The sequence below is a fragment of the Gymnoscopelus braueri genome (genome assembly GCF_963280865.1).
Source record: "Gymnoscopelus braueri genome assembly, chromosome: 3".
Lineage (NCBI taxonomy): Eukaryota > Metazoa > Chordata > Actinopteri > Myctophiformes > Myctophidae > Gymnoscopelus > Gymnoscopelus braueri.
Genome location: NC_137612.1, coordinates 40,244,372 through 40,269,071, shown reverse-complemented (window position 1 = coordinate 40,269,071; position 24,700 = coordinate 40,244,372). Strand labels below are relative to the sequence as shown.

General features: G+C 40.8%; 1 long non-coding RNA gene across 2 annotated transcripts; it reads right to left on the bottom strand.

Moving 5' to 3' along the window:
* Positions 1-4,004: 4,004 nt before the first annotated feature.
* On the bottom strand, positions 4,005-21,897 carry LOC308082275. Of its 2 annotated transcripts, XR_013932905.1 has the most exons (6): positions 21,770-21,897; positions 20,914-20,987; positions 18,659-18,726; positions 15,174-15,259; positions 12,786-12,827; positions 4,005-5,038 (listed from the first exon to the last, which is right to left on the bottom strand). It is a non-coding gene; the product is annotated as an uncharacterized lncRNA (long non-coding RNA). The 2 variants fall into 2 exon arrangements; XR_013932906.1 differs by lacking the exon at positions 15,174-15,259.
* Positions 21,898-24,700: the final 2,803 nt, after the last annotated feature.

The window sequence follows — 24,700 nt, the reverse complement described above, 5'->3', positions numbered from 1 at the left end:
TACGTTTTGCGCATTTGTGCTGCCCCCTACGGATTAAAGTGGAAATGCTTTTGGGGATTCGTTAAGTAAACCACCCTCGACATGTGATTCAAATTTGGGATCGATTGGACGTTTCGTTCGTGATTTTTGGCATTTTTGGTAAAACGGGCCCCTCCCACTAACTTTGGAAGCCAATTGCGGACGAACGGTAAAGACTATCAAAATGCCGTTTGGATAGGTTTATCGCATGGGTCCATAGATCACGTTTACCGATTTTTGTGAGATTTGGGAAAAATCTGTAGGAAAAGGTGCAAAAAGTGTGTTTTGAAGAAAATTCAAAATGGCGGAAAATCTTTCCTGACGCAAATGGGCGTGGCCTATATGGGGAGATGCGTCGTAACCCAAGGAATCCAGGGGAAAAGAGATTTTTATTCTACGACCTACGGTTCAAGAGTTAAAGGCCAAAACGTAAAGGCGGCTGTTATAGCGCCACCATGAGGCCGAATGGTGTAATTATTTGTATAATAATTTTGGACTAAATTATGAACCTCCCCTCCAAATCTGGTAACTCTAGCTCTTACGGTTTCTGAGAAAAAAATACTTGAATTTGAGTTTTTTCACTTTTCCATTAAAGCGGATGGGGAAATTTAATGCACTAATAAATCAATATCAATTAAACTATTTAACCAATCTCTTAGCAAAATACAAGCGCACGATTCCCGGTCAAGACGGTCATTTTGACATATGGCACGAAATTGGGGAATAAAAACTGTGGGAGGAGATGCAGTTTGAAATATTGTTTATTAACATTGTTCAAGAACAATGTTAATACTAGACGGGTCGCAATTCTGGGAAATTGCAAAGTGTGGTTGCGCCGACGCCGGTCGCAGGTCGGCGCCGCCGGGACTTGAGGAATGCGCTTGGAGGAATACCGTCGGAGGCCGCGCGACGTGCCATTCGAATTTGGTGCTGATTGGATCCTGCGTTCGTGATATATGGCGTTTTGATTTTAAGAAATAGGCCCCTCCCACTAAATAAATAGGCCCCTCCCACAAATGTAGCGGGCCAATGACAACGTCCTGTAACTCCTGAGATCACCTGCTTTTCAATTTGAGAGGAGTGATCCCCCCAAAAACCATGTTTTTGCATCAAAGGGTTACGTTTTGCGCAGTTGTGGTGCCCCCTATGGGTCAAAGTGGAAATGATTTTGGGGATTTGTTAAGTAAACCATCCTCGACATGTGATTCAAATTTGGGATCGATTGGACGTTTCGTTCGTGATTTTTGGCATTTTTGGTAAAACGGGCCCCTCCCACTAACTTTGGAAGCCAATTACGGACGAACGGTAAGGACTATCAAAATGCCGTTTGGATATATTTATCGCATGGGTCCATAGATGACCTGTACCGATTTGTGTGAGATTTGGACAAGATTTGTAGGAAAAGGAGTAAAAAGTGTGTTTTGAAGAAAATTCAAAATGGCGGAAAATCTATCCTGACGCAAATGGGCGTGGCCTATATGGGGAGATGCGTCGTAACCCAAGGAATCCAGGGGAAAAGAGATTTTTATTCTACGACCTACGGTTCAAGAGTTAAAGGCCAAAACGTAAAGGCGGCTGTTATAGCGCCACCATGAGGCCGAATGGTGTAATTATTTGTATAATAATTTTGGACTAAATTATGAACCTCCCCTCCAAATCTGGTAACTCTAGCTCTTACGATTTCTGAGAAAAAAATACTTGAATTTGAGTTTTTTCACTTTTCCATTAAAGCGGATGGGGAAATTTAATGCACTAATAAATCAATATCAATTAAACTATTTAACCAATCTCTTAGCAAAATACAAGCGCACGATTCCCGGTCAAGACGGTCATTTTGACATATGGCACGAAATTGGGGAATAAAAACTGTGGGAGGAGATGCGGTTTGAAATATTGTTTATTAACATTGTTCAAGAACAATGTTAATACTAGACGCGTCGCAATTCAGGGCAATTGCAGAGTGTGGTTGCGCCGACGCCAGTCGCGGTCGTCCTGGGTTGCGGCAATGTGGGTCCAAGGAATCCATCGTCACATATAGTAGTTCACAGTGTTGTCCCCAGTGGAACAGATGGTGTTATAGATCTCAAAATACAATCGTAAAGCAAACTTGCCATTTTGAACCCCATTGCGCAACGCCGGTCGGGACTCGAGGAATACGCTGGGAGGAATACCGTCGGAGGCTGTGCCAATTACATTGTCACGTAACTCCTGAGATCACTTGCGTTTCATTTTGAGAGGATTGATCCCCCCAAAATAAGGTTTTTGCATCAAACGGTTACATTTTGAGCATTTGTGGCGCCCCCTATGGATCAAAGTGGAAATTATTTTGGGGATTTGTTGAGTAAACCACACTTGACATGTGATTCAAATTTGGGATTGACCGATTTTTGTGAGATTTGGGAAAAATCTGTAGGAAAAGGTGCAAAAAGTGTGTTTTGAAGAAAATTCAAAATGGTGGAAAATCTATCCTGACGCAAATGGGCGTGGCCTATATGGGGAGATGCGTCGTGACCCAAGGAATCCAGGTGAAAAGAACTTTTGATTTTACGACCTACGGTTCAAGAGTTATAGGCCAAAACGTAAAGGGGGCTGTTATAGCGCCACCATGTGGCCGAATGGTGTGATAATTTTTTTAATAATTTCGGACTAAATTATGAACCTCCCTTCCAAATCTGGTAACTCTAGCTCTTACGGTTTCTGAGAAAAAAATACTTGAATTTGAGTTTTTTCACTTTTCCATTAAAGCGGATGGGGAAATTTAATGCACTAATACATCAATATCAATTAAACTATTTAACCAATCTCTTAGCAAAATACAAGCGCACGATTCCCGGTCAAGACGGTCATTTTGACATATGGCACGAAATTGGGGAATAAAAACTGTGGGAGGAGATGCAGTTTGAAATATTGTTTATTAACATTGTTCAAGAACAATGTTAATACTAGACGCGTCGCAATTCAGGGCAATTGCAAAGTGTGGTTGCGCCGACGCAGAGTTCTGGGTTGCGGCCATGGGGGTCCAAGGAATCCATCGTCACATAGTAGTTCACAGTTCAGTCCCCAGTGGAACAGATGGTGTTATAGGTCTCAAAATAAATTATTAAAGCAGACTTGCCATTTTTTTCCCCTTATTGTTCTGATCTGAGACATTGTGAGGAGAAAATACCCTGTGTATATAGAGTAAATGGCATATCTGCGATTTGCAAACAAGTTGTAAATACTCAGAGAAGACATTTCACGTTTTCCCCACACTTATATTATGTCATGTTTTTAGTATAAGATTCAGCACCTTTTTTTCCCCAGCCTGATAATAGATATTAAATACCTTGTAATGTACTTGTGAATGTCTCACCATATAATACATGTGGAACCATTACGATACTTGTCGACCTGGCTAGTAGCCATACCATTTTGTATATTGTAAGATAGATACTCCCCAGCATATCAGGCACATCAGTGTTACTTAATGGTGTCAATACCACAATGAAAAACTATTGTTTAGCCTACATTGTGACAGACTTGTCATCACCAGGCAGGAGTTTTGGATAAGCTCTAATGTCCATGTAGATTGCTTCACAATTTTACACACAGTAGAGGGATTGAAGTCCATTTTGTCCAGCAGGCAGAGATTATAGTCTGACACTTTCAATTACAAGCTTAAAACACCAAATTATAGAAGGCAAGAATTATTGTCAGTTAAACGAACAACTTGTGTATATTATGTTCATATGTGTATGGGTTTAGGCATTAATGAGATGTTACATTCCAAAGTTTCCCTTTTTGTTCAGCTTTAGTAGTGAAGAACCCTTCTGATTGTGAATAGTAATAAAAATTTTAAAAACACACATCTGTATTCATTGTAAATGTTAAATACATGTGACTAAATACATTACCAAACATATAGATTCACTTTTCAAACACATGGCAAAAAGAAAAATAAGTAGAGACAAAGCAGAGCAGATATAGTTTAAAGTATTTATTAACACAATTGTATTATTGGTACCTTTACTGTAAGCAACACCATTAATATATTTGGTATAATGTCCTATCAATTATTTTTACTATAGTTATTATGATTATATATGTAATTATGGTCATATTTTATGATTCTATATATAGGTTAATATGAGTTATTAGTGACAATTAAACAAATTATATTTTATGATAACTATTACAATGCCTGTAAACAGTTTATTATTATTGACAGATATATTATTGATGCTATAATGGTTATTATTATTACTATTATTACTGTTATTGTCCAAAATTATATTCTAACCTTTAAGTAATTTCAATATTTTCCAGGGTGAAGCAAAAAACCCGCCTCCTATTTCAGCCAATTTAGGAGTGCACGGGGAAAAAATTCTTGCACCGACCCCTTTGTTAAAAAAGGCGATCAAGCAAGCTCCTGGTAAATATATTAAACAAACTAAGAAATTTAACATTCTGAAAAATAAGTAAAACTTTTAGGGCTGCAACTATATTGATTAAGTGAATTATCTCAAAGTGTATTTTGTAGATATCTAATTTTGTATTTATCAATGAATCAATGGGTAACATTTTCCATAATTATTTTGGGATTACATTTATTAGTTTAATTAAGAAATTAAGTCCTATTTTAATGCTTGTATATTGGCTGTTTGAATAAAATTAAATTTTTTGACAACATTTATTTAAAAATAATTTAGTCCTAATAAGTGTTACAGTCTTACAGCCCTAAAAACAAATGGTGAGTTAAAACATTTACAACATGCACATGTAAATATAAGGTAGTGGGTCATGAAAAGGCAGTATACAATCCAAAATAGTTTGTTATGCATTTTTTAGAATTGATTATTTTATGTGTGAGTTTGTTATTAAATTCAGGGATGGCCAATATTGTGTTTATAGAAATTGGGTACTACCGGTTCACGAGCCACAACATAAATGACAATTAGAAATATGACAATTATTCACAAAGAACATTCCTGAAATGTAGAAAAAGGTTAAAGGCAAAAACAATATCAGTGCTGGACGGCTTCTGAAAAACAGGGAAACAAGTGTTAGTGTTCTTTTCAAACAAATGCTTCACAATCAGTAATTATGAAAAAAGACAAAACAATGCTACAATATGAATAATACTAGCGACAAGAGAAAAAAGGTGAGATTTGGCTGCTGCGTAATGGGAGATTCCAAAGTATAGGTGCGGCTACGATGAGGCCCGGTCACTACTTGGGCAGCTGATTCACATGTTCCAGTGATATATCCAATGACAGGGTTGGTGATCAAGAGGTTCCATTGTTCGCAATCCGTTTGTTATTTAGTGTGGCAGATGAGACTTTGCGCTGGAGTGGCACCAGAGAATGATGTAGCGTTGGCTATGAATAGTTCATACCGTCAAACGATCATCTCTGGTGACCACTATTTGGGCAGCTCATTCACATGTTCCAGTGATATATCCAATGACAGGGTTGGTGATCAAGAGGTTCCATTGTTCGCAATCCTTTTGTTATTGAGTGCGGCAGATGTGATTTATAAGAGCAGGTCAGAATGCGTTTGGTGGGAAAGAGCACGATGTCCTTGAAACTAAGGTCTACATGGTTCCAGTGTTTGCAAGCTTGTCTTGCAGGCCATGCACTAGTCCTGATCGGAGGATAATACGCAATACACAGGATCATGGTAGCTGTAGTACGTACGTAGTACTCCAGACTGTAGACATTGCTCTGGTCTTGAGATGTAAATGTGATCCAACAGCGTGTTTTTGTCAGTAGTCTTCTCCTTGATCAGTTGTGTGTATCCTCTGGACTCGAGCAGCATCGCTATCGGAGTACCTACACTGGCCAGTAGATTTTCGTTGAAATCACCACAGACTACGATGGGATGGTGGTCCATCACTTCTAAGGAGTCCAGAAGCGCCTTCAGATTTTCCATGAACGGGTCATCGTAACGTGGTGGTCTGTACACTGCAGCGATCAGAAGCTTGACAGGGGACTCTATCTTGACGACCACAAACTCGAGGTTTGTCACATTGTGTAGGTAACGCTTTTCACATGCCTGGAAATGGTCCTTCACATACACAGCGACGCCACCGCCATTCTGTTCTGCACGTTCAGGACGGCTGGTGTACGAGATGTGCTTGTTGCGGCTGAACATGGTGTATCCATCCAATTGGAGACTGTCAGCCACAAAGGAGCCGGTGAGATGCGTCTCGGTCAAGCACAGGACATCTGCATGGGTCAGTTCGTGATGTTTTTTGATGTCCTGAATGTGTGCCGGTAAACTTTGCGTGTTGTGATGGACAATCGCGAGTGTTTGCGCCTGGCCTGTCGTCTCTCGATACTTCAACAGTGGCATAACACTGTCCAGTGAGGCGGTCTTCATGGATTCCAGGGCAGCTGTGATTGCAGGATCAGCATAGATTTTCTTTGCATCGAAGTCAATGATGTGCAATCCTTGCAATGACGTTGTCCTACTGAGGGCAACGTAGGCCATGCCTGGTTGGAAGATCCGTTTCAAGGAAACCACAGCAGATTGTGTAGTCATGCCTTGGACTTTGTGAGCTGTGCAAGCATATGCCAACTTGATGGGGAATTGCCTACGAAGCGTGTTATTGCTCAGGTGTTCCTCATATCTCTCGACGTACACTTGTGTACTGCCAGGTGTAGTTTTCCGGTATTTCTGTCCTGCTTCAGGCTTGTCTACTACAAGCCAAAGCTTGGCTACTCTACTCCCGTCCTCGTTTACGTGCATCTCTACACTAGCCATCTTGCCAAATGTCCCGTTCACAAGGCCATCCTCCACATCTATGTTCCTGATGATCACGATTGGGGCGCCTTCTGCAACCTGCAAGTTGTCAAGAAGATCGTTCTGCTCTCCTGTACAGGGACTGGCAAGGCGAGTCTTGTGGTTATGGACTTGTTTGTAGTCTTCCGCGGGTATGTTGACGATGTGGCTGTGGAGCGCAGACAAAGATTTGGCGTTGTGTTCGGACACCTCTTTGTTGGTTGCGAAGATGTGCACAACATCCTTAGGACAACGGTCACGCACAGTCACTCTCTGAGCAAGGAGTGCTTTGTCTGTGTCACTCAGCGGATCCTTCTTCGCTTTGACTCTCAACCTATTCAGAAGCTCTGCGTAGGGCAGATCATCTTTCTGTCGCATGATCTCGGTCAACGTGATCATCTGAAAGTGTTCGAGCAGAAGGTCCGGTTGGCCTTCCTCGAGCACACAGAGCGGTTTCCCACTTGACGTTGGAGGGAGCTGGTAAAAGTCGCCTACTACAAGTACCGACATGCCGCCGAATGGCCTCTTACTGCCTTTAATCTCCTGCAGTCTCCAGTGGATGTAGATAAACATAGCCTTTGAAATCATCGACACCTCATCTATGACGATGATCTCCGCATTTCCCAGCTTTGCCCTCACGTCATCCAATTTGTTTCCCAGTCCTATGTAGGGTGGTTTCAGTTTTCTTGGCAACTTCAACAGGGAATGCAGTGTGTTTCCCGCGATGTTGTATGCCGCAGTTCCTGTAAACGCAGACAGCAGCACTGTGGGCATGGATGCGTCCGTCTCCTCAAACAGTCTGGGGAGTCGACGGAGAATCCGTGTTGCCTCACCGTAGATGCACTTGATCAGGTGTGATTTGCCAGTTCCAGCACCCCCAGTGACAAAGAAGAAGAAGGGTTCGGGTTTCTGGTCGAGTACGCTCTTGAAGCACCATTCACGTACAGAGTGAAAGATGGAGGCTTGAGTCCGGTTGAGGTTTCGACACATTGAACGCAGATAATCGAGGCTCATTTGCGGAGCCGATACCCTGTGACCAACAATTGTACCCACCTCTTGACAACTGAACTCTGGGACGTCGTCTTGTTCGTCGTCTGCCTGTGGATCTTGATCTTGTTCGGCAAGACATTCCATCCGCTCGAGCTCATTTTCTGGGGCAATGTTGGCCCACGCATCTTCCGCAGGGCCATGCTTCATGAATTCCTCTAATGCTTCTTCCATCGATTTGCTGTGTTTTTCATACCTCATTTTGTTCTCATCAACAATGGCATTTGCGCGGCATGTCCATTTTTGTCCAGGTATTTTCACAGACGCAGAGTCGTAGAACTCCTTGTAGGTGGGGAAGATTGCGGTTTTCAGTGTGGTCTGATAGCGATGCGGAAGGTAAGCCTTCAGCAAGTTGCCGAAGTATTTCTCGGGGTCCTTCTGTTCCGAGAACTTCGCGTATCTGATAACCGCGGGTCGGCCATCCGTCGAGCGTTTCTTAATGGTTCCCATGTTGTCAGACAGCTTCAGGCAATCTGGCTTTTTTGCTTCGCTACCGTACACAATCCTGTACTCTGATGCAAATTCTGCTAGACACATGTTGTCAAACACCAGTGTTTTGGGTCTGGCGTTGTATTTGTCAAGAAGCCCTGACATCCACACTTGGTTCGAATCGGCTGGTCTTTTCTGCAGCAAGCTGAGCGGGAGGCTCATTTTCATTGCATTGTCATCCGTCGGGAGGAAGACAACTTCGCGGGAGCATTCCTTCAATTGCAAGCTGCAAGTTCGGGCCACTGCCTCCTGAGAGCTAACCTGTCTGTTTTTCACATATGCGTGAACAAGTTCGTTCATTGCACCCCTTTCGGTCACTTTTGTGGGGTCTATGCCTTCGACTACTTGTTTCAGAAGCTCACCCATCTCATGTTCGGCCTTGGATATGTAGGACAGCATGTATGAGATGCAAACAAAGTGGTCCAGGACAAACTGGATATCCATGTTGGCATTCCAGGCCTCCAGCAAAACTGGGTTGTAGTTGTTCACATAGCAGTCCTTGACTCCACGCTTCATCAAGAGGACCTGGACATTCCTCAAGTCTTCAAGATAGCTGTCGTACTCTTCGTGAGTCAAATTGCACTTTGCCAGCAACTCTGAGAGATCGGTCAGTTCTGATGGCAAGTCCAGAAGTAGATCATACAGAGGTTTGAGTTTGGCCAAAGCAGCTTGTGCTCTTGCCCTCTGTTGTTTGCCTATGCCTTCGGTACTCCTCTTTGCACTTTCGTTTGCTCCTTCATTTCCTCCTGTTGCGCCCCTTTCGTTTTCATCCGTGACTTCCTCCGTTGGATCAACTGGCGTTGGGTTAGTTAACCAGGTTGTGTCCACTGGTGCCTTGGGGAATCCAAACCTGCATGTCTTGTTACCTTTCTTACAGGACTTTGTGTGGTTTTTGCTGTGCATCTGAACTTCTTGGACAATTCGGTGAAGCACAGGATTTTCGTTTGGATCAGGCAGCTGGCACGAAATGTAGCGGTCCGCAAATTCGCATATCTTCTCGTCCGAGTCTTCTCCAAGTTTGGGGGCGTCGGCTACCCACATTAAGGCGTGAACATGCGGCGAACCCCGGTTTTGATACTCGATTCTATGGAACCAGTCTATGACGTGTCCGATTGGGCGAGCATCAGACAACAGCAGTTTTGTATACGCAGAACGAACTCGCTTGTCAAACATTCGCATGGTAGTCACTGCATTGCTTCTGAGGATGTCGCACTTCTCATTCCAGTCCAGCTTGTCAAAATCCACAATTTGGCCTTGCTGTGCTTTTATTGCCGTTATGACCTCTGGCCATCTGAATTCTGCAGCACTTAAGGTCAAAAAGAAGGTAGGTGGGCCTAACTGACGGACCATGGCAAATAAATCATACATGGTCTTCTGCCAGTAGGCTGGCGTCCCCCTCAGGGGTTGCATGAACCTTGTTGCATCCCGGTTTCTGACCAGTCTCTCAACTTCATGCTTGTCCTGCAACATCTTGTTGGAGATCCTGCGACCATCCTTGCTAAAGGGTTTGCCCTTCCTCAATTGAATTGAGATGGTGTTTTTTGCCAAGTGGGTCTCTGTAACAAACTGGGCAAAAAAGAGATAGCTTTGGTCTCTCGCAAAACGATCATCAACATTGAAAAGCCTTGCGTTGAAGTACCTGCTTGGTGTCAGTTTGAGCTTTCTCTTACGATCCAACGTGTTCTCTCCAGTTGGAAACAATGTAGGGAAGGCCCTTGCTTCGAGGTTAGGGGCTGTGCTATAGCTGACAGGCCTGTTTCCTTCAGCTGGGGCGATGCAGAATATGCCATCTCCGTATGTCATTGTCTCTTGTCCAATGTCATCCGGTTCCAAGCAACTGTCCAGGCCATGTCCAGGTCTCAGCGCATCTTGCTCATCTTGGGCAGTGGGTGGATGTTGATCCACTCTCTGTGACGGGTCGAGAGATTCAGTCGCATCGGCTACTTCCATCATTTCGGCGTCGTCACAACTGTCCATGACTTCGTCTGTGCCTGTCTGTTCAACAGTGGGTAGGTCTTCAAGTTCAACAGTGGGTAGGTCTTCAAGCTGGCCCTCCACATTTTCATCGTTGATGCTCTCATCATCTCGGATTGTGATGTTTTTGTAGTCGGGGTGTGTCTCGATGAGTTTCCTCAAGCCCAGTAAGACATTGGTCATATTGACAGTGTGAAACAAATGATGGCCTTTGTACCGCAGACGTCTCTTCAGTTTCACCCTGTACAAACGGGATGAGTCGAGCCTTCTGGGTAGGGTGTTTACTGTGGTTTCCACGTCTGCTGGCACGCACACCACAGCACCATATATAGCACTCTGTTTGCCTTTAGGAAGTGTGAGAATCTTGGCAAATGGTATGTCTATTGCCGATAATTGTCTTTCCAGCACATTGAGTTGGCGGAGCTCTGGAGGAATGGGTGCAAGTTCCAGGTTGTTTGCGACAGCCAAGCGTGGCATTCTTCCTGCTACTACACTTTTGTGACAGCATTGACAAATCCACTCTTTTCGCCTTTCTTCGGGTACAGTGCAATCTTCCGGCCCTCCACATTGATCATCACACGAATGAAGGTATTTGCCTGTTAAGCAGGCAGCAACCACGGCGGGTTTGATCGTGTAATTTGACCGATGACAAACATTCACTTGACCAGCGAAAAGAGTCCGATGGCACGTTGTGCACACAAAAGTTGGTCCATGTTTTATGACTTTATGGAAACTCGCTATAGCGCCTTGTAGTAGCCCATTCTGTTGGGGTGCGGGAGCTACATCTATCCTCACAGTATCTAAATCTTTACTCGCTTTTACAGCAATGCCCCGTTTGCGCAGGATATCACATAAGTCCTTGTATCTATTTCTTATTCTTATTGAACGTCGGATGTCACGGCGCATCTTGAAGAATGGGTCCGTTTTGCATCTGCGGGCCATGTAGGACTTCATGTGTTCCCTAACCTTTTCCCTGAACTCCTCATCTTCTCTGAACCTCTTGTTTACATAAACATTGTGCTTCTTTCTAAACACATCATCATTGAGCCTCCTTTTGCCATAAGCCCTTTTCTTCTCTCTGAATTCTTCATCTTCTCTAAATCTCCTGTTGTCATATGCCTTCTTGAATTTGTTTTGCTGTTCCTTGAATTTTTTATCCGTTATACATCTCATGGCAATGTATTTGTTCATGTATTCCTTCCTTGGAGTCCTCGGTTTTTCCTTGGTATCAGATTGCAGTTGATCCTCTCTTTGTCTCCTCATTATTTTCAGTTTCCGTTGTCGACTCATTTTGTTGGCTCTTTCATTTGTAGTGTCTGACATCACTTGTGTTGATGGTGAATGTCCTGCCTGCAAAGATTGCTTGGTGATTGGAGGTTCAGTGTTTGTTTCATCCTGGCTAGTTTGATCGACAGGCTCTTTGTGATGCAGGTTGTCAGGATGAATTTGCACTGTTGACAGATGGGGTGACCGAGCATTTGTCTGTTCAAATGTCACTGGCATGAAGTCAAACTGCATTTGGTCAATCCTGTTCGATGAATGTGAGAAGTCAATTAGCTGATCAATCTTAGCGAACAGATCATCCAACTGAGTGAAGGTCATCATTACAGCTTTTCCTCCAGACAAAGGTAGGCCATCAGCACTTCTCTGGTGAGAGTCAAACAGTCCATATCTTCCAGACCTGTCTCTAAAAACGGCAATGGTGTGTGGTGATACTGTTAGGAGTGCATATTTGACATTCTCAGACAGACACTTAAGTCTTTCCTGAAGCTTCAGCCACCAATGCCGTCGGTAGGGCTCTGCCTCAGCTCTCATATATCCCATGTCCACGTTAGATTTTTTCACGGAGTACATATTGTGTTCCGTTTCCACCTTGAGAGGTACTTCCTCCATTGTCAGCTGCCATGACTTAAACTGCTTCTGTCTAATTAGTTGTCCTATTGTTCTTTTATACAGGCTGTCTCCCTTGTCCAGTATCTTGTCAAGATCATCCATCTTCAAGTCAAGACCTTCATGTTGGTGTGCCAAAAATGTCAGAGCCATGCATGTACACTGCCGATTCTTTGACATTTGGGAAAACTTATGATGATTTTGGCTTTTGGATGCCTGCACAGATTTCACAGAAGGTGGCGCGGTGCATGCTTGTTGTACAGGGTCATTGTTGGAAAGGTCCATGGCCGCGCCAATGTTATCTTCAACATCAGACTGTGCATGTTGCTGAGCTGTTTCTACCACAGGCTCCATGGCTGGAGTAAATGTATTTTGTGTCCCTTCATCGAACTCTGTGCAACTGTTTGGTGAATATGTATGGGCCTTTTTAGCTTCCCAGCTTTTCTTTTTAGCGAAAGATCTCTTCCCACGACAAGGCATGATGTCACCGAGTTTTAGATTTGAACTTTTATTAAAATTTACTGTCTTTACCAAAAAAACAACCTTCAATACTAGTGTAGCATTAGTCACAAATCACTCTAGGCATCTAGAATCAACTTACTTACCGTTAAAAAGTCACCAGAAGAGCTGTTCCGATCTGATGAACTCTAGAAAAAAAAGAGAACAATTTCAGAATAGCGCTATAGTTTTACAATATAATTACATTTTATGACAGTAGATTTTCAGGCCGCTGCGCAGCCTTCAAACCTAGTTATAAGTTGCACTGCTATGAGCATGGGTCACTGAAGCATGGCCATTTGAAGTGTTATACACTGCTATTGCACAGAGCATGTTCGGAACTGAAAAACATTTTTGATGAAAATCTTTGTCTATGATCAAGTATCGGTATATATAAAGTCATTTCTCTGACTGCGTTGAGTTCTTTATCTTTCCATAATGTGCATTATTGGTGTGTTAGCAATCTAACAGCTGCATTTGTATGTATGGTGCATATATATTTTATTGATATCCATCTACCATTTATGCTATTATGGCTATAACAGACAAAGCTGACATTCCCTTGTTGAACTTTAACTATTCAAGATTTTATACAGTATTAACCAAAACATTTGGAGAAGTCTAACAAAAGAGAGAAAGTATTACATAAGCATATATGTATACCAAAGATTATGTATATGATGAGTACACCATAGAATTGAAGTACGCATATCATCTGCATAGTTTATCTTAGGTAAAGCAGTGTGGGAAAATAATGCATTAATTCATAAGTTTACTGTTGCAAACACTAATGTTACCATTTATCTGTAGAGTAATGGTGTAACCATTTTGTTGTAATCCATTTGAATTTTTTGATTAAAAATGGTTGGCAGCTTTGGCCAAATTGGATCCTATATAGTCATGACCTTTTTAATATGTGTGGAAACAGAATGCAACTAGAGAAAGTGCTTCTCGGAGCACAGGTCTCCAGTCTCCACCAGGTCAGGTAGGTTATTATGGGCCAGCAATGTTTGGAATTCGTCAATCAGGATGAATATGAAAAACTGTACAGATTTGTTTTGATCACTTGACTATGAAGATAATGTGTACCGATTTGCGTGATGTTTGGACAACATTTGTGGGACTAATTTAAAAATTGTTTTGCAAAAACCGGCCTCTGATGGAGCTATAATAGGGCAATGCTAAGAGGGTGGCACTTGTATCTCAAAGTAGTGCGAATGTGCGTGCAAAGTTTCACCGCAATCAGACGGTGCTATAATGATTTGTGGTATTCTAGATGTCAATCTTAGCTAATCAGGGTGGAATATGAAAGGTCAGATCCGTTAAAAGACCTGGACCTGGACTGCGCAGAGACCTGGACATGGCCTGGACAGTTGCTTGGAACCGGATGACATTGGACAAGAGACATCCGTCTTGATCACATGACTATTTGCGTGCAATTTGGATAAAATCTGTAATATCAAATATAAGTTTTACACAAGTCAGCCACCTGAAGGCGCTATAACAGGCAGATGTGAAAAATGCAGGGCAAAGGCTTTTTCTTGGCCACTAGGGAGTGTGCATACAAAGTTTTACACATATCGTGCAGTTATAGGTACAAACATGAATCGACCTGCTATAGCGCCACCATGAGGCTGACGTGACATTTTTCAAGTGGCATTTCTTCCTCTGCCAAGTGGGAATGTGCTTGCAAAATGTCACAGAAATTGCACGCCGTGTTCATGATTTGAGGAATTTTGTTCAAAACGGACCACTCCTGCAAACTTTGGAAGGCAATCTTAGCCAATCAGGATGGAATATGACAAATCTGAAAGACCAGTTTCGTTTAATGACAATAGAGACACTGTGTACCGATTAGCGTCATATTTGGACAACATGTGTAGAAGCACGGTCAAAAAAAAATCGGCCTCCTGGTGGCACAATTACAGCCCCATATGACTTTTTTGGGACATAATTCTGCTCTGGCATCCAGAGAGCGTGTGTGCACAGTTTCACTGCCATCAAGCCAACGGTACCAGAGATTGACTGTCCACAGACAGAATGACACACACACAGGGTGCAAAACAATCTCAGGCATGCCTTCCGGCCTGGCGGAGACAATAAAGTGTGCAAAATAAGCTAAAATAATAGGAGTTGGCATTTAAAAAAGAAAGAAAGTGTTTCAATTAAGCTAATAATCTGGGGACCAACGAAATAATTTGGGGACCCCTCTGGGAATCTTGATAACCCCATGCATGTAATGCGCCAATCTCTGTGAGGACGGCAGTCAGAGATTATTCCATGATTTTTTTAAAGGTACAGTAAAATCACCGTTTTTGCTGGCAGCACTGGCACACATATGGCAGTTAAAGAGTTAAGCTACATAGAGTATATATATTGGCAATGATTCCTTAAAAACAATGGATTGACCCCAAGACAATTTCCATATGCAAACATTAGATAGTTAGATCTAAAATGCTTTGATTTGCACATGTGTCATGTTATGTTAAACAAACCTTGCAGTAGTGCAGTGTGGAATGGTCCCCTCAGTCCACAGCTGTGTTGGCCAAGATATCAGGTCCGGTGTACAGCCACGCCACAGCTGAAAATTTCAATCAAAAATACTGTATTTTAGACAAAATTATAAAAGCAAGTGCATATAGTGACATTGGCAGATCTACAAGCTCACAAGTGATCTACAATCTGACAAGTGAGCTTGTAGATCGGCCATTTATAATAAGGCTAAAAGTTTAAAGTGAGCTTGTAGATCTGCTATTTTCAAATATGTATAATGCCTGGTTATCACATGGCTACAGATGTCTGCCAATTTGGGAGATAATTTTCAAATAGCCAAAGTTTAGATAGATTTAAACAATAATCAAAATCTACAAAGTAAGAGTTTTCAAATAATTGTAGTGGATTACAAGTACAATATTTGTCCATCTATGCCAACTGCCAACATACCAGATCAGCAATTCAACACTGTGCAGTACTCACACCGCAAATGTACACAGATAGACAGACACAATCTGAGCACAAGGGCGTGACCATGTCAATATAGGGACAATAGCAGATCTACAAGCTCAGAAAATGAGCTTGTAGATCTGCTATTTTAAATGAGTGGTGTGACAATGTGAACCACACACACACACCCACCTCATCTCAGCCCTAGTTTCTCCTGTTAGTGGCTAGTGGCTAGTGGTCTGTTTATTAATCACAAATGTTGAAATTTTCACAGAATATGGTGGAGGTGGATTGTGACACAATGTTATAAAAAACAATCATGTAGCTAACAAAGCTAGCTCTGAAACATGACTTCAACCTGGTGTTTGCACTTTATCCATTTACGGCCTGTACATCTACATAAAAGTTTGAGAACCACTGCCTACTACGGACTACTTCATCATACAAGAGTGTCACACAATAAGAGTAAAAAGAGCAGATCTACAAGCTTCCAACGTGTCTTGGTGCTCCACCTTTCTATGTGAAGGACCCGCAAAATGATATGCATTTGGCCGCAGACCCCATCTCAAAATATGTTGTTCCAGGAACTCCCAGAAGCACATATCGGAGTTAAAAAATGTTCGCAGAGGACCCCCAATATGATATGTATTTAGCAGCGGACCCTTATGTCAAAATATGTTGTTCCAGGGATCCCCAGAAGCACAGATCAGAGTTAAAAATGTTTGCAAACTTTCAAGATTTTTCAAATATAGCAGATCTACAAGCTCACTTGGTGCTGCGCTATGATCAGCCAAATCAGCAATGCAACACTATACAGTACTCACACCAAAAATGTACACAGATAGACAGTCAGAGCAGAAGGGCATGAGCATGTCAATATAGGGACAATATCAGATCTACAAGCCTCTGAGATGTAGTGGATAGAAGTATAAGTACAATATTTGTCTATGCCAACATACCAAATCAGCAATGCAACACTGTACAGTACGACATCACAAATGTACACAGATAGACAGACACAGTCTGGGCACAAGGGCGTGAGCATGTCAATATAGGGACAATAGCAGATCTACAAGCTCAGAAAATGAGCTTGTAGATCTGCTATTTTAAATAAGAATAAGTGGTGTGACCATGTGTGACCCCCCCCCCCCACCACCCACCCACCCATACACACACACCCACCCACCCATCCACCTCATCTCAGCCCTAATTTATCCTGTTAGTGGCTAGTACATCTACATAAACGTCCTTGAAACCAAGAAGTTTGAGAACCACTGCCCTACTTCATCATACAAGAGTGTCACACAATAAGAGTAAAAATAGCAGATCTACACGCTGCCAACGTGTCTTAGTGCTCCACTTTTCCATGTGAATGACCCCCAAAATGATATGCATTTGGCCGCAGACCCCCATCTCAAAATATGTTGTTCCAGGAACTCCCAGTAGCACATATCGGAGTTAAAAATGTTTGCAAAGGACCCCCAAAATAATATGTATTTTGCCACAGACCCTTATGTCAAAATATGTTGTTCCAGGGACCCCCAGAAGCACAGATCAGAGTTTTTTTTTGTTGCAAACTTTCAAGATTTTTCAAAAATAGCAGATCTACAAGCTCACTTGGTACTGCGCAATGAGCTTGTATATCTGCTATTTTTGAATAGCCAAATAAATCTAAAATGACAGCGATCCCGGTCTTAAAGGGTCTTAAAGGGTATACAAAATTCAGGCATGCCTAGCACTTATCATAATATAAGTAAATCAAGCTATCGATATTGGCAATGGCTCCTTAAAACTGGCTCTGGATTGACCCAAAGACACACACAAGTGAGCATGTTTGTTTGTCAGGTACTTATTAAAGCATACTATCAAATGGAAATGAATATACTAAATAATACATTGCATCCACAACGTGAAAACACAGCAACCATACCAATTGACTACACCACTGTACCAGAATGCAAACAGTCTTACTTAAGTAGGGGTGCTGTTAGTATACTCCTTCTAGGTGACACAGTAACTGCCTTTAAAACGAAATTGTGATTTTGAGAGACCAATTTCATCCAATCAGGAGAGAGAACTCATACAGGACACAGCCTATACAATCAAGTTATTGATTATGATTGGATGAAATTGCCAACCCACTCTTTATTTTGGGTTTAAAAAGGAACTGCAGACTGAGACGGGGTGTTCCGTGTTACTAAACAAACACAAAGCAATGATGGCTATCAGCATATAGCTTTCTATAAACTGGACAGTAGCAAAGAAACAGTGCCAAGATAGATCTTGAAAACTGTCATATTGTGCTGAAACATTGGCCACAATAGATAAGACAGGCACAGAGGAGACACAATCAGGGCCTGTTAATGGAAATCAACAATGGGTCATTTATTCAACCCCTAGCCACACCTCTAATCACCCCCTTATTATCACCTTTCAGTCAGCTGACAACTCTATAGAAAGTTGAAGCAACAAATACTTTTCACCTGGATACCAGTGGTTCAAACTATTGTAATATCAAAAGAACTTCCATTTTTAGCCAATGCATTAGACCAGACCCCCATAACCTAGTATCTCTGTGTATTTAGATGTAACCAAATAGACCCTTACGGGTCCATTTATATTGTATCCAAGGGTTACATTTATACACTCTAGGAGTTAAACACCACACAAACACACAAAAATGTTTGCAAATGTTCAAGATTTTTCAAAAATAGCAGATCTACAAGCTCATAGTGCGACACTCAATGCCATGTTATGAGCTTGTAGATCTGCTATTTATGAATTGGCAAAGAAATGTAAAATTACAGATATGTTCCCGGTCTTTAAGGGTAATACAAAATGTGTGCATGCCAGCCACTTCACAATATATAGTAAATCAAGCAGAGACTATTTGTTCCAATTGTGAAATATAATGTAGGTTGATTTTGGGAGACCAATTTCATCCAATCAGGAGAGAGAACTCATACAGGATACAACATATACAAGCATTGAAAGTGATGACCCCAATACAAATTTAGGTTGGTTAACTTAAACAAACCTTGCAGTTGTGTCTGTCAGGCAGGGTCTGTCCCTCGAACACGGTTGTCCAGTGTCCACCCACAGGACCTGTTCAGAAATATAGTATTTTAGGCACCAAAGTTACATACATCCACATAAAACTATACTACTATCACTTGAGGACAAAGTAAGTAACCACTGTGTCAAACTATAGCTTACTCCTGGTCAAATACTTTCAATCTGTTTAATGCTTTTTATCACATGGTTCCAGAGAAACTACAAGCTCACAGGTGAGCTTGTAGATCTGCTATATTCAGTATATAGTTCCACATCTCTGCTGAGATCTACCCATTGTTTAAGCCATTAAGAGCAGGAACGGATCTGTGTAACCAGTTTAACCATTATTTTATACTTTGGCTTTTAAAAAATAGCAGATCTACAAGTTCATGGCGGGACACACAGATGAAGTTAAAAATGTACGCAGATTTTCAAAAATAGCAGATCTACAAGTTCATAGCGTGGCACTCGGTGTCGCACTAGGTCTGTGGCAAAATACATATCAATTTGGGGTCCATCAACATATAAAGGTTTGAGAACCACTGATAACCTAAGTTTAAAAAAAAAAACTATTAGGATTTAGAAGACATTTGTTGATTCCCCAGAAGCAATGATTTGAGATACAAAAATATATATTCAAAGATGTGCATCAGTTTAAGATTTAAAAAAAAACATGTATAGCAGATCTACAAGCTCACAGCGCGGCACTCTGTCCTGCACTATGAGCTTGTAGATCTGCTACATTTGTTTGAAAAAAACCTAAGTTGCTATATCAGTGGTACTCCAAATATTCCATGTGAAAGACCCCCAAAATGATATGTATATGGTAAGACTCCCATCTCAAAATATGTTGTTCCAGGGACAGTTAATTTTTTTTGCAAATGTTCAAATGTTAGCAAAAATAGCAGATCTACAAGCTCATAGTGCGACACTACCCAGAAGCAATGATTTGAGATACAAATGTTAGCTTTTAAATACATATTCAAAGATTTACGTCAGTTATCAAGATTTAAAAAAATATATAGCAGATCTACAAGCTCATAGCGCGGCACTCTGTGCAATCAGTGGTACTCCAACTATTCCATGTCAAGGACCCCCAAAATGATATGCATTTGGCTGCGGACCTCAATTTCAAAATATGTTCTTCCAGGGACCCCGAGAAGCACAGATCATAGTCAAAATATGTTGTTCAAGGGACCCCCAGAAGCCCCAATATATATTTGCATTTGGCCGGGGACACGCATTTTAAAACTATGTTGTTCCAGACTCTCAGTCAGAAGCACAGATAAGAGTTAAAAATGTTGGCACATTTTCACGATTTAAAAAGAATAGCAGATCTACAAGCTCATAGCGTAGCACTCGGTGCTTGTATATCTGGTATTTTTGAAAAGCCAAAGAAATCTAAAATGACAGAGATGCATCAGCAACTATACCAGAACTGTACCAGTATGCTGACAGTGTTACTTATGTAGGGCTTCTGGTATGCGCCTTCTGGGTTAACACAGTAACTGCTTTCAATACCTTATGACCGGGGACACATCTGTGTGTCAATTTTAGATTTCTTTGGCTATTCAAAAATAGAAGATCTACAAGCTCATAGCGCGGCACTGAGTGTGTGTCACACACCTCACCTCAGTCCTACATTCTCCTGTTAGAGGCTAGTTGTCCATCTTAATCACAAGTTTTAACAGAATAAATATAACAAGCAAAGTCAATTAAAAACTGAATCTTGTTATATAAGCAAGGTAGTCACATACTGTACATAGAATGCTGAGACAGTGTAGTGCCTTATGCTTTAAAAAATACACAAGTATTCAAAGGCATCTACAAATATTTGCCAAACATATCAAATATAGTGAGAAAAGCAGAAATAGTAGATCTACAAGGTCACTTGTAAAAAATAATATGCTGCACCATGAGCTTGTATGTGCCATTTTTTCAAAATCGTGACATTTTGAGATGGAAGTCCACGGCCAAATACATATCATTTTGGGGGTCCTTGACATGGAAAAGTTGGAGCACCACTGATATAGCAACATACGTGTTTTTCTAATTATTTATAGAATATATATTCAAAGATTGGCACAATTTTTCAAAAATACCAGATCTACAAGCTCATAGCGCAGCACCGAGTGGCACGCTATGAGCTTGTAGATCTGCCATTTTGACCCCAAGACCATTTCCATAATGGCAACATTAGATGATTACAAATGTGTCAGGTTTGTATGTTAAACAAACCTGGCTTGCAGTAGTTAGTCTGGAAGAGGTCTGTCTGCTCTCTCTGTCACCAACAAACAAGATCTCCACCACACCTGCAAATGAATTAAAACATTTTTTATTTTAGACAAAAAGTTAAACTGAAGAAGATATATTTGTTATTGATTTACATAGACAGCTGCTCACACCACATCTTATCTAGATCTACAAGTGAGCTTCTACATCTGCTATATTCAGTTGTTTAAATGTGCTTTCCATTGAGGTCATTTATTCTAAGCACAAAAGTGAGCTTGTAGATCTGCTACTTTTCAATCTGTAAAAATATTGTGCGCACACACACACACACACACACGTGTTTGCACTTTGTCCATTTACGGCCCGTACATCTACATAAACGTTCACATTTCAAATATAAAGTGCTTACCTCATGGCCACGGATGTTAAAAGTATGTAGGGGCCCACAGAAGTACCAGTATGTTCCGTATTGTTCAATAAAAAGCATTTTAATCCGATCGGTGGCCAGTCTCAGCATTTCCCCCATGCTTTCAACCGTGTGACCCTATCGGTTGCGATGTGTATTGCACTCTGATACAATATAACTCTATGAGCAAATGGCCACCGATCGGATTAAAAGTATTTTAATTGAACAATACGGAAAATGCGGGTATTTCTGGGCAGCCGTACATAATCGTAACATTTGTGGCCATCGGGTAAACACTTTGTTTGAAAAGTGAACGTAGATGTACGGAACAAAACGGGAAAAAGTGCAAACACCAGGTTGGACTTCATCCATGACGATGCAACGTTAGCTTGGAAAGTAGCATATATGGCTAATGGATGGATTATACTATAATATACCAATTATATTATTACTCACCTCACACAAAAGACGACCAAATGAAACTCCTCCGAAGAAAAGATGTAGATCAGTGATATGATGTAAAAGTAAATGAAGTTTAATTGTTTGCAATTTCTCTCGCAACAACGTTACCGACCAGCAAACAATTCAAAGTTCTGAGAAGGAGGGAGAAGGGGGGCGGTCCATGTGGGCTGGGCAGAGCGGGTTGCCAGATTTTGCGACAGAAACAAGCAACCAGGTCTATGAAAACAAGCCCAAAAGAAGCGAGCCGCCCTTCGCCCTTTAAACACTACGCTATTTGAAAAAAGCCGATCTACAAGCTCACAACTCCTTGCGATAAGAAACTGCACTTTAAGAAAGAAAGCCAAAAATTAACAACCACAAATATTTACGAGCAACTTTAAAGAGAAAGTAGCCAACATTCGCTTATAATAAGCGGACATGGCAACGTTGAGCGTGTCTCGTTACATCATCCGGCCGGAAACACAGTTTCACACATCAGTTCCGCAAATTCGTGCGTAGGTCTAAAAATTCTGGCCGTAGCCACCAGCGTTGCCACATTGTGCGAGAGAAATAAGCAACTAGGTCATGAAAACAATCCCAAACGAAGCGATTAGCTCACATGAGCACTCTAACCCTATACATTGACTCTTTGAAAATAGCCGATCTACAAGCTAACAACAACACTGCATGTATGAATGATAGAGCAGCAGCATAAAAACACATAGATTGTCCAACTATCTGTAAGTGTGTGTATGTATATATATATATATATATATATATATATATATATATATATATATATATATATATATATATATATATATACATACATACATACATACATACATACATACATACATACATACATACATACATACATACATACATACATACATACATATATATATACATATATATATATATATATACATATATATATATATATATATATATATATATATATATATATATATATATATATATGTATATGTATATGTATATATATATATAAAATAAACAGCAGCCAACTAAGCTGAATGTCTGCATGATAGAACAGCATTAAAACAAACGTAAATGTAACTAAAAAAAGAAGTTAAGAAGAAGAAAAATATTTTGTAACCTCTGAAAATGATCCTTACATAAAAGAAGGAATGTTACTGAAATATTTGTATGTAGTTATTTAGTTTGGTATAACGAAAAACTATAAGAACATAAAGAAACAACAACAACAATAATAATAATAATAATAATAAAAAATATTATTATTATTATTATTATTATTATTATTATTATTATTATTATAAAGCCAGGTAGATTCCTCCAAGGATCTCTCAAATGTCTCCTAAACATTTTATTTTAAATTAAATTAACAATAAATATCAATTAAATAATAAAAGTTATTGAAAAATAAAATAAAATAATCCAAATTAAGTCACAGGCTTATACATTTGTTGTCAGCCCCTCCCACTAATTGGGTCAAAACGTAAAGGGGGCTGTTATAGCGCCACCATGAGGCCGACTGGTGTAATTATTTTTTCAATAATTTCGGACTAAATTATAAACCTCCCCTCCAAATCTGGTAACTGTAGCTCTTACGGTTTCTGAGAAAAAAATACTTGAATTTGAGTTTTTTCACTTTTCCATTAAAGCGGATGGGGAAATTTAATGCACTAATAAATCAATATAAAAAAAATCTATCCAGACGCAAATGGGCGTGGCCTATATGGGGAGTTGCATCATGACCCAAGGAATCTAGGGAAAAATAAATTTTGATATTACGACCTACGGTTCAAGAGTTATAGGCCAAAAGGTAAAGTGGGCTGTTATAGCGCCACCATGTGGCCGACTGGTGTGATTTTTTTTAAAATAATTTTGCAATAAACTATTAACCTCCCCTCCAAGTCATGTAACTGTAGCCCTTATGGTTTCCGAGAAAAAAATACTTGAATGGGAGTTTTTGCAATTCCCATTAAAGTGGATGGGGAAATTTAATGCACTAATAAATCAATATCAAAAAATCTATCCAGACGCAAATGGGCGTGGCCTATATGGGGAGATGCGTCGTGACCCAAGGAATCCAGGTGAAAATAAATTTTGATTTTACGACCTACGGTTCAAGAGTTATAGGTCAAAACGTAAAGGGGGCTGTTATAGCGCCACCATGTGGCCGATTGGTGTGATTTTTTTTAAAATAATTTTGGACTAAATTATGAACCTCCCCTCCAAATGTGGTAACTCTAGCTCTTACGGTTTCTGAGAAAAAAATACTTGAATTTGAGTTTTTTCACTTTTACATTAAAGCGGATGGGGAAATTTAATGCACTAATAAATCAATATCAATTAAACTATTTAACCAATCTCTTAGCAAAATACAAGCGCACGATTCCAGGTCAAGACGGTCATTTTGAGATATGGCACAACATTGGGGGATAAAAACTGTGGGAGGAGATGCAGTTTGAAGTATTGTTTATCCGGAATAATAAAGTTCATCAAGTACTATAGTCTGGTTGCCCTGTTAGGGCAACCACACTAACTAGACGCGTCGCAATTCAGGGCAATTGCAAAGTGTGGTTGCGCCGACGCGATTCGCGGGTCGGTGCCGCCGGGACCCGAGTAATACGCTGGGAGGAATACCGTCGGAGGCTGCGGCAATTACATTGTCACGTCACTCCTGAGATCACTTGCTTTTCATTTTGAGAGGATTGATCCCCCAAAAATCATGTTTTTGCATAAAACGGTTACGTTTTGGGCATTTGTGGCGCCCTCTATGGGTCAAAGTGGAAATTATTTTGGGGATTCGTTGAGTAAACCACCCTCGACATGTGATTCAAATTTGGGATTGACCGGACGTTTCGTTCGTGATTTGTAGCATTTTTGGTAAAACGGGCCCCTCCCACTAACTTTGGAAGCCATTTACGGACGAACGGTAAGGACTATCAAAATGCC